The sequence below is a fragment of the Ambystoma mexicanum genome, chromosome 2p (genome assembly GCF_040938575.1).
Source record: "Ambystoma mexicanum isolate Mex_15411 chromosome 2p, UKY_AmexF1_1, whole genome shotgun sequence".
NCBI classification, from domain to species: domain Eukaryota; kingdom Metazoa; phylum Chordata; class Amphibia; order Caudata; family Ambystomatidae; genus Ambystoma; species Ambystoma mexicanum.
Window position 1 is genome coordinate 591,516,393 of NC_090923.1, and position 14,923 is coordinate 591,531,315.

A 14,923-nucleotide genomic window follows, 5' to 3' on the forward strand; every position below is an offset into this window, starting at 1 on the left:
CAACGCAGTAATGTAAAGGTTTTACAATTTAAAGGGAATTTTTGTGGCTTTAAAACAACATATCGTGGCTGTATGGGACGGAAACGCCAGGAAAATGCGAATCATGGGAAAAGTACATATGGTGGAACGTTAAAAATGAATGGAAATATGCTCTATGATGATATGTACACATACCTAAAATTGTGGGATGTTGAGTGAAGCGGTTCCCACTAAAAAGCGTGAAACATTATTAGAAGGGCAAAACCAAGTCCTACAAACTTGGGAGTTGGACTACCATGTTCTGTCTGAAATATGCACTCTGCCTATGTAATTTGCAAAAGTGCCACAACTGTAAAAAGGAGCGATTTATGTCTAAATTGATTTTTTGTAAAAAATTACTGTGGATGGCTTTGCACCTCATAAAAACACAACGCCATAAACTGAGTGCCCTCCTTGAGGAGGCAACCAACATGGACTGACCTATCCAGTTCTGAGGGGTAGGACTAGCTAAGGTTTCTGCCCAACAATAAGCCCTGTGATGTCACCCGTCTTATAAATAAGGGGGGAAGCTCACAGGAGGGGACACACTCTTCTGAATTTCCCAGCGCCTGCGTATCCAGATATTCCACCTTCACTCTGCAAGATTCCAGACCCCACCGCCAGAAAAGGGATAGTTGAACCAGGCCTTCCGATCCAGGCAGAACCACCCTTCAGCACTAAACCCATAACAAAATCCCACTAACTTCAGGGAGAATGGGGAAAGGTGGCTGAGCCCGCTTTGGGATTCTCCAGTGCCCCCTGCTTACCGGCTCCATCCAGCTGAGGCGTTGCTGTGCCGGGACCAGACCTTTGCCCAGCTGGCTTTTGCCAGGAGAGTCTGCCATGCGGTGGCCAGAGCCTTTGAGTCCAGAGCCCAGTTGGCTGTCCCAAATCCCCAACTTAAGCACTGATTGTGAGTATTTCCCCATCCCATAACAACACCTAGCCTACCCTATCTTGATACCTTGTCTTTGCCCTACTAAGTAATTCCATCCATACACTGATAACTTGGTTAAGATAAGTCTGAATTCTCTGTGCATCCTGTCCTTGATTTTCAAGTGTTAGCGCAATTCTTCCATTCATTTTCGTCTTGCATAGATCCTTAGTCATATTTTGAATAATTTAAGTAATTCCCAAATAGATCTGAATGCGGGGTGAAAAGGTTAAGTTTCAAATTAACCTTGGAGCGTCCTTTGTCTTTCTTTAACAATCTAGTCTTGATAATCTAGTATAAGTAAAACTTGTCCTTTCTTTCCAAACCGACTTTCTTGGTTTACTGAGTTTATTTTCCCAAAACTGAATCTCCTTCAACATTGCAAATCACATCCAGTTATTTAGCTAGAGTCACTTTTTCACTTCTATAGTATCCCTGGGATGTGCATCTACCCCCCAGCCTAAAAACCGCATTCTGTCTATTTCACCCATTTTTTTAAAAAAAAAAACGTTTTTACATTTAAAACTGCAAAAGAGAAAAATGCAACTTTTCAACATGTGATTTTGGCTGCACTGTGTTTTTACTTTCAAGTTGCTTTTTGTACTGTATGCACTTTGTTGATACCTTGCCTTGTAGTTGCTAGTGATATTAGATCCCTGATACTGTAATAAATCATATTTACCTCATGTATTCAACCGCACGTACATTATTTACCAATTCCGAGTGTCCTTTCATTCAATTGCAAACGGTTTTAAAATCTGGTTTAGCCTCTTATTTTGTGAGGGAAGGTCGGATTTTGATTCTGTTTGCTGCCTAATATCCCTGACCCCTTGCTGCTCCTTTCTATCCAAAATTCAATTGATTGGGGTTTGAGGGAGCATTGCACAGGACTGGCTTCCAGGACACTTTGGGTGAAGAGCAGTAGTGGCACGATGTTTCCTCATAGCCCGGGAAGAGGTCACCTATCCAGGTCCTCTCTGGTACAGTCCTTGAGTCAGCATAGCTGTTTATGGCTTTTATGAAGAGATGCAGCCGCAGACATCTACCTCCAATCAACTGGACTCACACAACCACAACCAGATACTCACACCACATAATTCACATTGAATACTCACTCCATTCCGGTAGGCTCCACCCCAAGGGTGTACCCACAACAATCAGCTCCTGGGAAGGCACCAGCCAGTCTGGCAGGAGGCAGCCTCAGAGCCATCCCCAGAGTCGTGTACGGCCCTTCCACCCAACAACCATTCAGGGATGGCAACAGAGCTAGGGCTTCTCCGGACCTTGAGAAACAATGGGGTAAGGCAAAGGAAACCAAGAGGCCACCAGTGGCCATAATGCCTTTGTGTAGGAATCCATTGATTTCTATGGCAGGGCCTGGGCATCCCAAAAATGGAGGGTACCTAGAGCCACTGTCACATCAGCATGTACCTGCCACCAGCCCAACCCTGCTATTTGGGCAACACACATGTGCTCAAAAACATACACTAGGAGTACAGGGTTTTCCTCCTACCCATGGGTGCACTAAGGGTATCCAATGGGTACTGGTCACCAAGAACAAAATGAAGTGCTGCACTGCCAGGGGTCCAAACTGGACTCTTTTGCAGAAAATAAGCAGAACACAGAGTTTAAGGAGGTAGAGGACAAGGAGGCCCTGTCCCTCCAATGCATTTCGGGCATCACAGAGATACTATGCTCCTGCCAGCGAGTCTCCTTCCCTCCCACGAGGGTTGTCTCCAGCATATGCTCTCCCTGAGGCAGCCTCCACCAGGGTCCGGATCAGGTAGCGGCTGACCTTCCCTCACCATATGGGAAGAGAGTTTCCCCAGAGAGGGAGTGATGACATCGCTAGATTCACCACAATACCCTAACATAATCCAGATCTTCCTTATTTTGTAGATGTTCATGCCTTTGTGATGATAAAGACAAACTGGCCATGATTGTGCTGTATTTTCTCAAACTGTAATGGAAAGCTCACAACTTGCCAATGTGTTTTCTTCTGAAATAGCTGGACTTGTTGCCTTTACAACAAGCAGTTACATTAGGAAAAAAGGCAAACTGTCAGTATCTACATTGATTCTCGCTATTAATTTGGAACCGTTCATGCTTATGGTCTGTTATGGAAGCAATAAGGCATCTTAACTTCAACAGCTTCACCTATTGAAGATAATGCACACTCTCCCTCCATTTTCATGATGCGCTTATGTTACCTAGAAAAATGGCTGTTGTGAAATGCATGGCTAACCAATCTTTAGATGACAGAGTTACAAAATGAAATGTTTTAGCAGACACAGTTGGTAGACAAGTAGCGGTTTGCCGTTCTCTGGCTGAATCCAATTGCTTATACACTGAACAAAAACAGCAGCATCTGTTTGCATCCCTAGAGTACCTGGCTATACACAGGACAATGCACCAGAAATAAAAAAGGTCATGGAATGTTGCATGGTGCTTTTGACATCCAGATCATTTTAGACCGTCCCAGACGGCTTCTTGGTTGAAGCACTGGGCAATCGAATGTCCAAAGTTACATTTGAAAAGGTAAAATGTATTGCATAAATATGGGGACTGTTTTGGCACAGACACGTTAAAGAACTTATTTTGGTCCAGGGCTCATGTGGGAGGGGAGAATGTCTCTTTAATCATTGCCTTGTGTAGTTTTTTTAACTGAGATTGAAGTATTAATTTAAAGACTTCTTAATCATTCCTTTTTTATCTTTTTTTATCAGCGTTTTTTTAAATGTTTTGTATGTGTCTGTGTAAGGTTTATTTTAAACTGTAACACAAAATAATATAAAATAAGCAAAGGTGTGTACACCTTAGGATAGCCCACAAAGCATAAAGCAGGAAGGTTGCTACTGTCAGAATAAATGTGTGTGCCTCATTCTTTCCCACTATAGCTCAACAATATTGTGAAAAATGTGAGTTTTGTCAACAGCATAATGTTGTGAAAACAAACCTGGAGTGCAGCTCCTCCCACAGAGACCCTCTATAAATATTTAGATTTATTTCATACACATGTTGTGAAATAGAATATATACATTATGGACATTTTATTCTGGATGGATAGAAGCTTAAAAGCCAATATAACTAATGTAAAACGTTTTTCTTCAAGGACTTTGTTCCAAGATTTAGAGTACCCGTGAGCATGAACAATGCCAGGGGGTGTAGGAGGGGTGCAAACATTTTATTGGACACATAATGAAGGACATTTGTGCAGCATTACAGATCCAGCCAAAGCTCAACTGCCCACACCACACTCAATCAGCAGTGGCAATATAATGACAAAATGCAATATTTCAAAAACAAATTAGCTGAAAGCCCTGAGGTAGAAGGGCTGGAGTTAAGCTGTTGGGCTGTGGCGGCGCCGTGAACTGTTGTTTTATTTATTCTGGAGAGAGACTTGAAAGCCTTGAACTGCTGGAGGGCTGCGGACTGAGAAAACAAAAGGAGCATAACTCAGCACCGCTTGCCGCTCCTCTGCAGCTGCCTGCACTATCATCATTAAAGGCAATCAAGGCAGAAAGGTGAAATGGACGCCTTTGCCTTGAAAAGTACGAACCGTATCCCGTGTGAAGCACGAGCCACGTGACATCCAGCTGGGCTCATTAACACGCCCGGAGCGCCCTTGCGGCGTAAGCCCTGAGGTAGAAGGGCTGGAGTTAAGCTGTTGGGCTGTTTGGCGGCTTTGAGGCGTGGAGAGTGGCGCACCGAGCCAAGACCGGCGAAGTCCCGTTCGACCGCTGTGTTTGGTGTTTGCAGCTTTCACAGCCTCTCAACTCTTCAAGTACGTACTGCTATTTTGGCTGCTCTTCGGTCTCCAACACTGCTTTTTGTACCTTTTTCTTTAAGTATCAAATCATGCAGTGTGTGTTAATGTCCCTAAAATCAGGTATGCCAAATATGGGGCCATTAACAAGAAGTACTAATGAGCACAGGCCACAGGCTTATGCCTTGAAAAGCTTGCCTAAAAACTGTACGGCACCTCAACCCCGCTTGCACATAAACCTCACATGTTACGAAAGCGGGGTTTGAAACCCGTTGGAAATGCTGATATCCGTCTGTTTTGCAAGGATCCATCTGAAATGATGCAAAACTCCATTAACAGCAGGGCGGTAGGAAACCTTCCTCTGCTCATCTCAGATTCAATACCTTCGACTCCCACAAATGTGAATATTAGTTCTGTTGGTGCTCCAAATGGGTCTGCCAACACAAATGAAAATATCGCCCCTGCCGCAACAATTACCATTACTGATAGGTCACTCACTGATAGTGTCATATTGGGCAACATATTTACAGCTCCTGCCCAAGAAACCATTGCAGATATACATGACACAATCAGTGATCTGGCAGCCCGGCCACAAGAGAATGTCACTCCTTCTCACCTATCCCATTCATCTATACAAAATCTTTCTGCCTCACCTGACTTATTCACAAACAATACTCATTCACGCTCTGCCTCTGAAATCTCATACATGGCATGGCTCCAACGCCGCGTAATCCGCGTACTATTGGCTCTAATACCCCCAAAAAGGATGATGCCATACTAAGGCCCAATTTACTAGAAATCACTTTAAATTCCGTAAATTTGGCCGTCCAATCTATAGCCAAACTGTTTGAGACCCTTGAGTCGAAACTGTCAAAACATAATTTGCAAATCGAAAAAGTGTTAGCGTGTTAATCCGCCTTCATGCAAACTCCGACGTCAAAAAAACAAGTTGTTTCGAGTGGTGCCAAATGTAAATCAAACAATGCTAACGTGGCCACACAAACAGTCTGCTGGCCCATTCTTGCCACGGGTCCTTCTATCACTCTTCCGGTAGCTCTGCAGAACAAGCGCCCCATTCTCCCGCACTTTTCAGAACCTATTCGAGACAATCTTCAAATGGCTCCTTCCTCTGATATTGGAGCCCCGTCCACATTCACACAGCCCCTTAAAGACATTGTTAATCCGATGGACGCGAGTCTGGACAGACAATCTGTGAGTCCTCATAGCATTGTTGAGGCGCTGCAGGTTGATCCCCAGACCAGTTCAGAGCTTCCAGTTCAGACACCAGTATATACACTTTTTGAATCAAAGCGTTCCGACAAACAGAAGACTGTCAGATTTTTGGATGTGAAGAAAACAAAAAACATGCCAACTCAAAAGAACAATGGTGCTTCAAAAACTAAACAGTTTATAAAAGCAGTTACAAATACACAGAAAGGAAAAATGTTAGCTTCTACTGCCATTGCAAAAAAATATCATCAGCAAGCACAAGTTCGGAAAGATGCTGCGGGAGTTAGGCCACCAAAGAAGGTTACATCTTACGCTCCTCTCAATGATCTGTTAGCGGTGGCGGCCGTCATGCATGGAGCTGAAAGCTCACAGATCACAACTGTCCCCTCAGTTGGTAAGACAGGTCCTGTAGACCAGTCTGATGAACATACACAAGGGGCACTTGATCTTAGAAGGCAGGAAATTAGACATGCTGTTGATGAATATATGAGTAAACGGCCGTTCCAGAAAGCTTTAAATTGCTGTAAATCTAAAGGTACAACAGACATCATAAAAACAGCGCTCCCTCATGCAATTCCGACAAAATCATCTTTAGCTGCTAGCATTTCCTTAAAGCATGCAAACACTGAACATAATTCTCCATCTATTGCTATTGGCACTAATGTGCCTACTCCGACTCCAACGCTACCTTTACGAGCTGACTCTTGTCATGCTCATTGCTCTTGTTTAACCCAACAACAGAAAAAACAAACAACTTGGAGTCCATCCTCCACTCCACACCTCCAGAACAGTCTTCCATCTCATGTTCCCTGTCTATCAAAAACTGTTCAGGAACTGGATACGAGGATTGGATATGAAGGTGGTACGGTTTCTCTACCTCCCCAATTTCTTCAAATACTTCAATTGGCGTTGCAGAAAGCCAATGAAGTTTCGAATCAAGTAGCCCCACCTCTTGTTGATGCACCACCTCATCCAAACACTGCGAATAAACAATTGCAATCAAACATTAAAAGACCTGCTTTATACTCTTTAACCATAGCCTGCAGGCCTTCTCCAAGTGTTCAATATGATCTGAACCGCAGGTCAATACTAACAATCTTCGCAGAAATCCCTGCACTAGAAGATATTAATTCGGTTGATTTAAAGCTAGTTGAATTTGATAATGAGCATTCACTCTCTTCAGTGAAACTATGGATCAATTCATGGGTTGTTTTAAATACAATCTGGCTTGCTAAAAGACAACTCTATGATTTAGGTTTTATCATTGAAATAAACTCATCGATCATACCCTTACCAGAAGTTGTACCACAATCAGCTACAGCTGAGAATAAGTGTGGCACATCAAAAAACTCTGAATCAAATATAAAGGTCGCAACCAAACCGAACTGTACATGTAATAGAGAGTCTCACATGCACTAACTATGCCATTCCAAATCAAAAACATTATTGGTCACCTTAGCCAGTTGGAACACGAGAGGACATCGCCATCTCATTAACAATCCCAATTTGGGCATTGCGAATGCCGACATAATTATGATGCAGGAAACATGGCTTGTGGATCTCCCAATTTGGGATAACTACGATCTATATCTTAATCCCGCTCTTAAGAAAAAATTGAGAAGACCAACCTCAGGCCTGCTTATCGCCATTAAACAAATTCCCTCATTTTCATCTGAACACTGGCTCTCTCCCAGCTCTTTTCTACAAGCCGTGAAGCTCAAAGCTGGTGGTTCCAGCTATGTTCTAATTAATATGTACTGGAACCCGGTAGGAATATCGGATCATGCTTTTATGAAAGACCTAAATCATTTACTGGATTTAATCTGTGTTGATAAACCGGTGCCGCATGTTATCCTGGCTGGTGACCTTAATTTACATTGTTTAGAACCTTTCTGCGACAAATCTAGATCGGATCTATGGTTGCAATTTGTTGATTCTCGAAGTCTGCAAATGTTAAATGGTACTTTTGCTGATGACATTCCCCCTCACCCCACATGGCATAGAGGTACATCCACGGCAGTAATTGATTATATATGTGTCAACAAGAACCTAATTAATAATGTGACCAAATTTAAAGTTATAGACACTAACTTAAGTGATCACAATATTCTATTTGTCAATTGGACTATATCAGACATCTTGGAATGTCCATATTCGCAATGCGCAGCTGGCCTTCTTTCCATCAACCCAAGCTGCAATAGGTTAAGATGGTCTGCAACGTCCTTACAACGGTTTAATCAATTTTATGCTATGGAACTACATGAATCCAGTGGGGTGAAAACAAAACATGTTGACTATCACAACTTGATGCAATTGTTTCAACGCAAAGTATCACATGAGGCAAAGCCAAAATCAGTACATCTGCATTTGTTCAACAAAGAAATTCAATCTGCAAAAAAGTTATATAGATCTTGCAAAAGGCAAATTCTTAAAACAGCATCAGAACAAAAGAATGGCCTATTGCTAAAGTTAAAAACTAAACATAAGAATTGGATGCGAAGCATGAAAGCCACTCTATATCAAAATGATAGTGCTTGTATGCTAAGGAATCTTGCTGGGAAAAACACTGCCCAAATATGGGCGACTATTAATCAGATTTCAACAGGACACCAAATTGCATTACAATGTAATAATGTCCCACATCAAGCTTGGGTTACACATTTTACGCAATTGTACGAGCTCCCGCAAATTTCATCTAATAATTTAGCATCTGTGGAAACAAATACATTCGTTTTGAAGTTTGATAAAGAGGACATCTCATACTTCATAAAGAAAGCTACCACCTCTAGGGCTCCAGGACCCGATGGCTTGTCCAACTTTGCTTTGAAACAACACCCAGATATTTGGACTGATATTTTGTGGAACATGTTCAACAATATTATTCAGACTCAAACAATGCCATAAACCTGGACCCACTCCATAATCTTACCAGTTTTCAAGAAAGGTGACAGAACTCACCCCGCTAGTTACAGGCCCATAGCACTGCTGGATGCACCCAGTAAAATCTTCAACCGCATCGTACTTGGAGACCTTAATGCCTGGGCCACCAATCACCAAAGAAGGGATCCTTTCCAGGCAGGATTTGTTTCTGGTTTGGGTACTACCCCAAACATAGTCGCCTTGAACATGATAAGATTGCACTGCTTTACACAAAATCAACCCTTATATCTGGCATTCATAGACTTTCGGGTTGCATTCGACTCTATCGACCGCAATTTTTTGTATAAAAAACTACTGCGATATGAATGTCCACCTTCACTTCTTGCAATAATTAAACTTCTTCATACTAGCACCACCCTACAAGTTAGATTGACAACAGAAGGGTTGCTATCTGTGCCTATTCATACAGCTCGAGGCCTTAAAAAGGGTTGCATCCTGGTCTCGTTTCTTTTCAACCAGTTTATTTTAGATCTTGGCGAGTCCTTTTCTGTCATACTAACTGATGCACCAAAACTGGGACAACAACTCATCCTATGGATGCTATATGCAGATGATTTAGTTCTTTTATCAACAACTCCACGAGGCTTGCAAAATCTACTTGATACCCTATCCACCTATTCTTTAAATAACAATCTTACCATCAATCTGCAAAAAACACAAGTAGTGACCTGTTTGACAAATGCAAAAGCAGCTGGTAAAAGAACACATAAGTGGCATTTGCAAAATGTTGAATTGAAGAATGTTTCTGAATATAAGTATTTGGGCATTTCAATCTATAACAAAATCTCAGAAAAATCATATATAGATTCTTTGTCATACAAGCTTCAAACATTAAAATCACAGGCAACTATCCTAATGTCCAAATTGGGTAAATTCTCAATTCACCATGTTATGTCATTCTACCAAGCAAAAGGGGTTCCTATAATATTGTATGGTGCTGAAACTAAACTAATACATAGTTCATCAGTGTTGGACATGCTCGAGTCTAAATTTTGGAAAGCATTGCTAAAACTTCCTAACTGTACCCCATTGCCAATCATAAGGTATGAACTTGGTTTGATTACACTTCATGTACAATTAATATGGAAAATGTGTTCATTCCTACGCAAATGTCTTTTAGGTCTTGAATATCGTAATATCTTGAGTCCTGTTGCATACTACCTTGTGAATCCTAACCATCTTTTTCCACGCACTTGGAGAAACTGCGTTTTGAATGCTCTATCTGATGCTTCTATACCTTTACTTGTCCTTTTGACAAATCCAAACCGAGCTAAGCTAAAATTGTATCAAAAAGATTGGATATGCACCAAGGATAAATGTTGCACTTACAAGGACTTTGACACTCAGCTATTTGGTCACAAAAGATTCCGGGTAATGTCTGATTACTTACTAAAATTTCCATCACCTTATATAAGGCAACAATATCTGCGTTTCAGGTTTAACCTATATTCGACAATGGAAATCATGGCCAGGAGGGGCTTGATCACTGATGATTTAAATCATTGTCGCTTCTGCCATGACAAAATGTGCCGTGAGACATTGAAACATTTAATAGTGGTTTGCCCAGCTTTAGATGTGACAAGAAACTCTTCAGTAAGCAACTGCGAACATATGTACCTTTGACCTTTGATGAAATCTGGCACAGAATCTTTTCAAGCAACAAGCTGGGACTTAGAATTGCAATTGTACAATTCTTGGATATTGTGTTGTCGGAGGACACTGAAATTTATTATAAACCTACTTAAATGAGGTTTGAATACAGAACCCCGTGAATTGTTATGAATATTGAAATATGCAACTGTTCAAAAGCTTTAAATATGCAACTGTTCAAAAGCTTTAAAAAAGAAGAGAGGGAAGGAAAAAGAGAAAAAAAAGAGCTTTTTTTTCTTTTTCTTTTAAAATGTTTCATTTGCAATTTTAATTGTACTATGTATATTGTGCATTGCAAATTGTTCTCAATTGTTCTTAAATAATTGTTATATTATTATATTTGAAAGGTTGATTTATCAACCAACCAAATAAATAAGAAAAGAAAAATTGCTGAAATCTGCATGGAAACACATTTTAAATGACCAGACATACTCCTGTTGGCCCTTATGAGTATGCATACAGTTAATAGAGAAACAGCTTTAAGCCCACATGAATACTTATGGGTTTTCTTATGGGCCTTCCTGACTTCATATTATAGAATTGCAAGGCACTAATGTGACAGGTCTATTTACAAGCAGGTCAAGGAAGAGCTGTCAAAAGAACTGAAGGCAAGTGTGCCATTACCTGAAGGTTGGTGATTGGGCATATGTCAAGGTACATCAATGAAAGACTTCCTTTGCAATACACTGGAAAGCTCTGTATCATGTTCTCCTACCCACCAATGCAGATATAAGGAATCAAGGCGTGCACCCCTGGATCCATGCCACTAACGGTACAAAGGGGAAAGCACCTAAAGACGTTGCGCCTCCTACCTAGTGTTAGTCTTCTGTTTGCTTTATTAGTGATAACTGGACCTGGTGAGTATAGAGAGTAAAGACTTATCTTAAAAGACATTGGGCCTCATTACAAGGTTGGAGGTAGCCTTGCTGGTAAACCGGCAAGGCTACCTCCAAACTTGCAAGAAAGTCTGGCACCCTTGCGAATGGGCAATTACCAGGGATTCCAGCCCCGCCGGAACCGGTAATTGCCCTTTCGCGGGTGCCGGAATCGGGTGATCCCCATTCCCATTGAGTCCCATAGGGCTGAATGGGGATGCCTGTAGCACTGGCACTGTTCATAACGGTGCCTGTGCTACAGGCATGCTGTGCTCGCGGGTGCCTTTCATTCCGCCAGGTCAGAACTGGCGAATGAAAGGCACCCGCAAGCACAACTCGTAGTTTGCCGGTACGGATACAATGGTACCAGCAAACTTACCGGTACCGTTGTATCCGGACCGGCAAGCTCATAATAAGGCCCAATTGTCAAACTGCCAATACCAAATACATAGGCACTACAAAAGATTTATTGAACTGGCCATGGGGGAAGAAGAAGAGGGATGTTGTGTGGCAATGTGGAAACTGTAAGAGTGCCTCATGGTTTTTCTGGAGTACATTATTATTTGTTTATCCCTGGTCTGTTGAATGTCCTGTTGGTCAGGTTCCACAGAATGCTGTGCTCCCCTTAATGATGTCTATAAAAAAATAACAAAAGATGATAACTGTAAATACCTCTAATCTACCTGAAACTGCCCCACATGCAAACACTACTACCACTACTATTGTGTGCACAGATGAAATGAAATCGCCAAAGCCCACTCACACGACGTACCTAATTTTGTAGCAATGCTTTATTTTACAGAGAGAGTTAGGAGACACCAAAGAGCGACTAAGTCAAATGTGCATGCTAAGGTACTGACCACTGTTCATGGTGTTACAAATGGGGCTTGTCATGCTTTAGACAGGTACAGTTTTTCAGGATATGGTAGAATTCATAGGAGGCCAAATCGCTGCAGCCATTTCCTCGCATTTATTGTGGCATTTTTATAGCTTCCTATAAACCCCCAGACCTTGTCCTAACTCCCAAAATTAAAACAAATGTACCTTAAGCCTGCACCTCCTCCCTTAAAAATACAGCAATAAATAACGGCCACAACGAGTTGGCCTCCTGCAGTAGCTTTTTTCATTCCTCTTTGTGACGAAATACACATGGGAGCTGCTCCCGGATATTGCGAGACGAGACTGTTGATGAAAAAGTATTTAATTGTTTTCTAATAACACATGTATATGCATTAATACTTGTACTGAAATGGTATGTGCTCATTGCCTTAGAATGTTACATGTTGTATTGGCCACAGCTTCTAGTGACTAGTACTTTTTTCCAATACTCACTCTCTCATGTTCTGAATGTGTCCTTGTAATATCTGCACTGGGTGCACACTGTGCAGATTGTACAATGTCATTATGTCATCCAGAACATTATGTGTCATCAAGGTTCTGAATCCTTCAGTTGGGATGTTCAGGATGGGAGAGCTTACTGACTGGATGTGTTTTGCCTAGCTCCTGTCTCATTCATCTAAGCGTACCCTGTAACTTGTAATAAAGCTTACTATTTTTATATAAATCAGCCTCCAGCATCTTACCTGCTTCTCCAGTGCCTTAGATACTACCCTCCTTTCAGGGTCTTCCTACATTAGCAGCTCAACAACTGTGGCATATTACATCAACCAAAGACGATATCGTAGGGCATCGGTTGATCGTATTATTTCTCTAGTTATTTTTGAGTTTTGTAATGTGTTAACTCACAGGGGTGCCGCTTCAAAGTGCCTAGATGCTTTCCTAGGAATAGTCTACTTCTCCCTACCCCTGTAGCATTCAAGAAAACCTCTCATTTCCACAATTGTTCAAAGGTTGCTGCTATTTGTTTAATTTAGCAGATATTCTTGTAACAAGGAAACAAAGGGATTTGGAAGGGCACATGTTTGAAGGTGATCAATTATTTTATTGCAATGTGGAACATCTACTAAGGCCAATTTGATGGGGGGGAAAGTAGGTCAACTGGAAAAGACAATATGCCTGAATAATACAATCTAATTGACTAATGTTGAAACTATCTTTGGTACATTGCACTTTATCTCTGATCTGGTCAGGATGATAACAAAAAAAAAAAGAGCCTGCTAATGAACTTGTTCTGAATATCACTTCTTGTGGTGAACATTTCAAGTGGGACAAAGCGTGTGCTGTGACGTGGCACTCCCCCATTTCCCAATTTCCAGGCTATACAAGTCGCTATGGATCTTAAAATCCGTATAGCCCAAAATTAGCTACTATGGGAAGGCTTCATGTTCCCCCAGACTTGCTGGCGCTACGGCTGCTACAGCACCACATTACCGGCTGTCAGCACAGGCTCTCATCATGGAACGCTTTGCTTAGAGCGGCCATAGCTCTCATTGCGGCAACAGTAGTGCCACACTTACAGCCATACTACCAGCGCAACTGGTAATCTGTGATGGAGTTGAGCACCATGCCAGGCTTTAGGCCCCCACAAAAAACTCTGGAAGACTGCCTGGTCCATGGCGATTGCGCTGGAAATACTCTGGATGGCAGTGCATGCATTCAGAATCTCATTTCAAGTGTAAGGGCCCGTTTAAGGAGTGTGGGTAGATGTGGGTTCCCATCTACCAAATACTGCCAAGGATCGGGACAGGATGCCTGTGGGAATGGGTAATTCACAGTGATTTCTGGGGGATAAAGATTTTTGATGGATCAAGACAGTCTGTCAAAGCGCCCCAGAGGTAACTCCTGGTGTCTGGCTGGGAGTTGGAAACCAGTGGGAATTGTGTCCCATGAAGGCTCACAAGCTGCAATGCATCAACAAATACTCCAGGACAGGTAGCAACAATTAAAGGTCTGTTGGGAAGTAGTAGGTAAAGGGATTTGCCATGTGGGTACAGTTATTTGATGCCAATGATATAGCTGTATATATGCTAATGATATCATCACACACGACATTCACTTCACAATAGACACCAGGCTCAAAGAGGATGTTGTCTAGTGGCCAGCAGAAAGGGCCAGAGAGGTAGGTATCGTATTATTTACACCACGCTATTTAAATAGACTTCCCTAGTAAGCCAGGCTTTTTAAAATCTACTGAATCTCCTACCACAGAGAAAATCTTTGATTTAGAGAGACTAACACATTCAGGTTTCGAAATTGAGGGGAGCTTGGGGCCTTTTAGCTCCTGCTGTGGCCTAGAAGAGCATGGTTAGCTTGACATCTACAGCTACTTTTGGTTCCCCAGACCAACTGATCTGCAAGATCTGCGAGACCGGGGTACTAAAAGCATTTCTTTATGTCCCGAAACTCTGCAGCATTTTGGAACAGAAAAAAATAAATATAAATGACTGAGAAAATGGCTGCCGGGGAAGGGAAAATGGAGTCTGTTTTCCCTTTCCATGGCCGCTATTGGGAGCGGACACGCTGGGAACACTTATGTTCCCAGCGTGTCCGCTCCTGAAAAAATAAAGAGATGAAGGTAAGTGGGGTTGAAAGGGCGGACGGAGGGCGAGA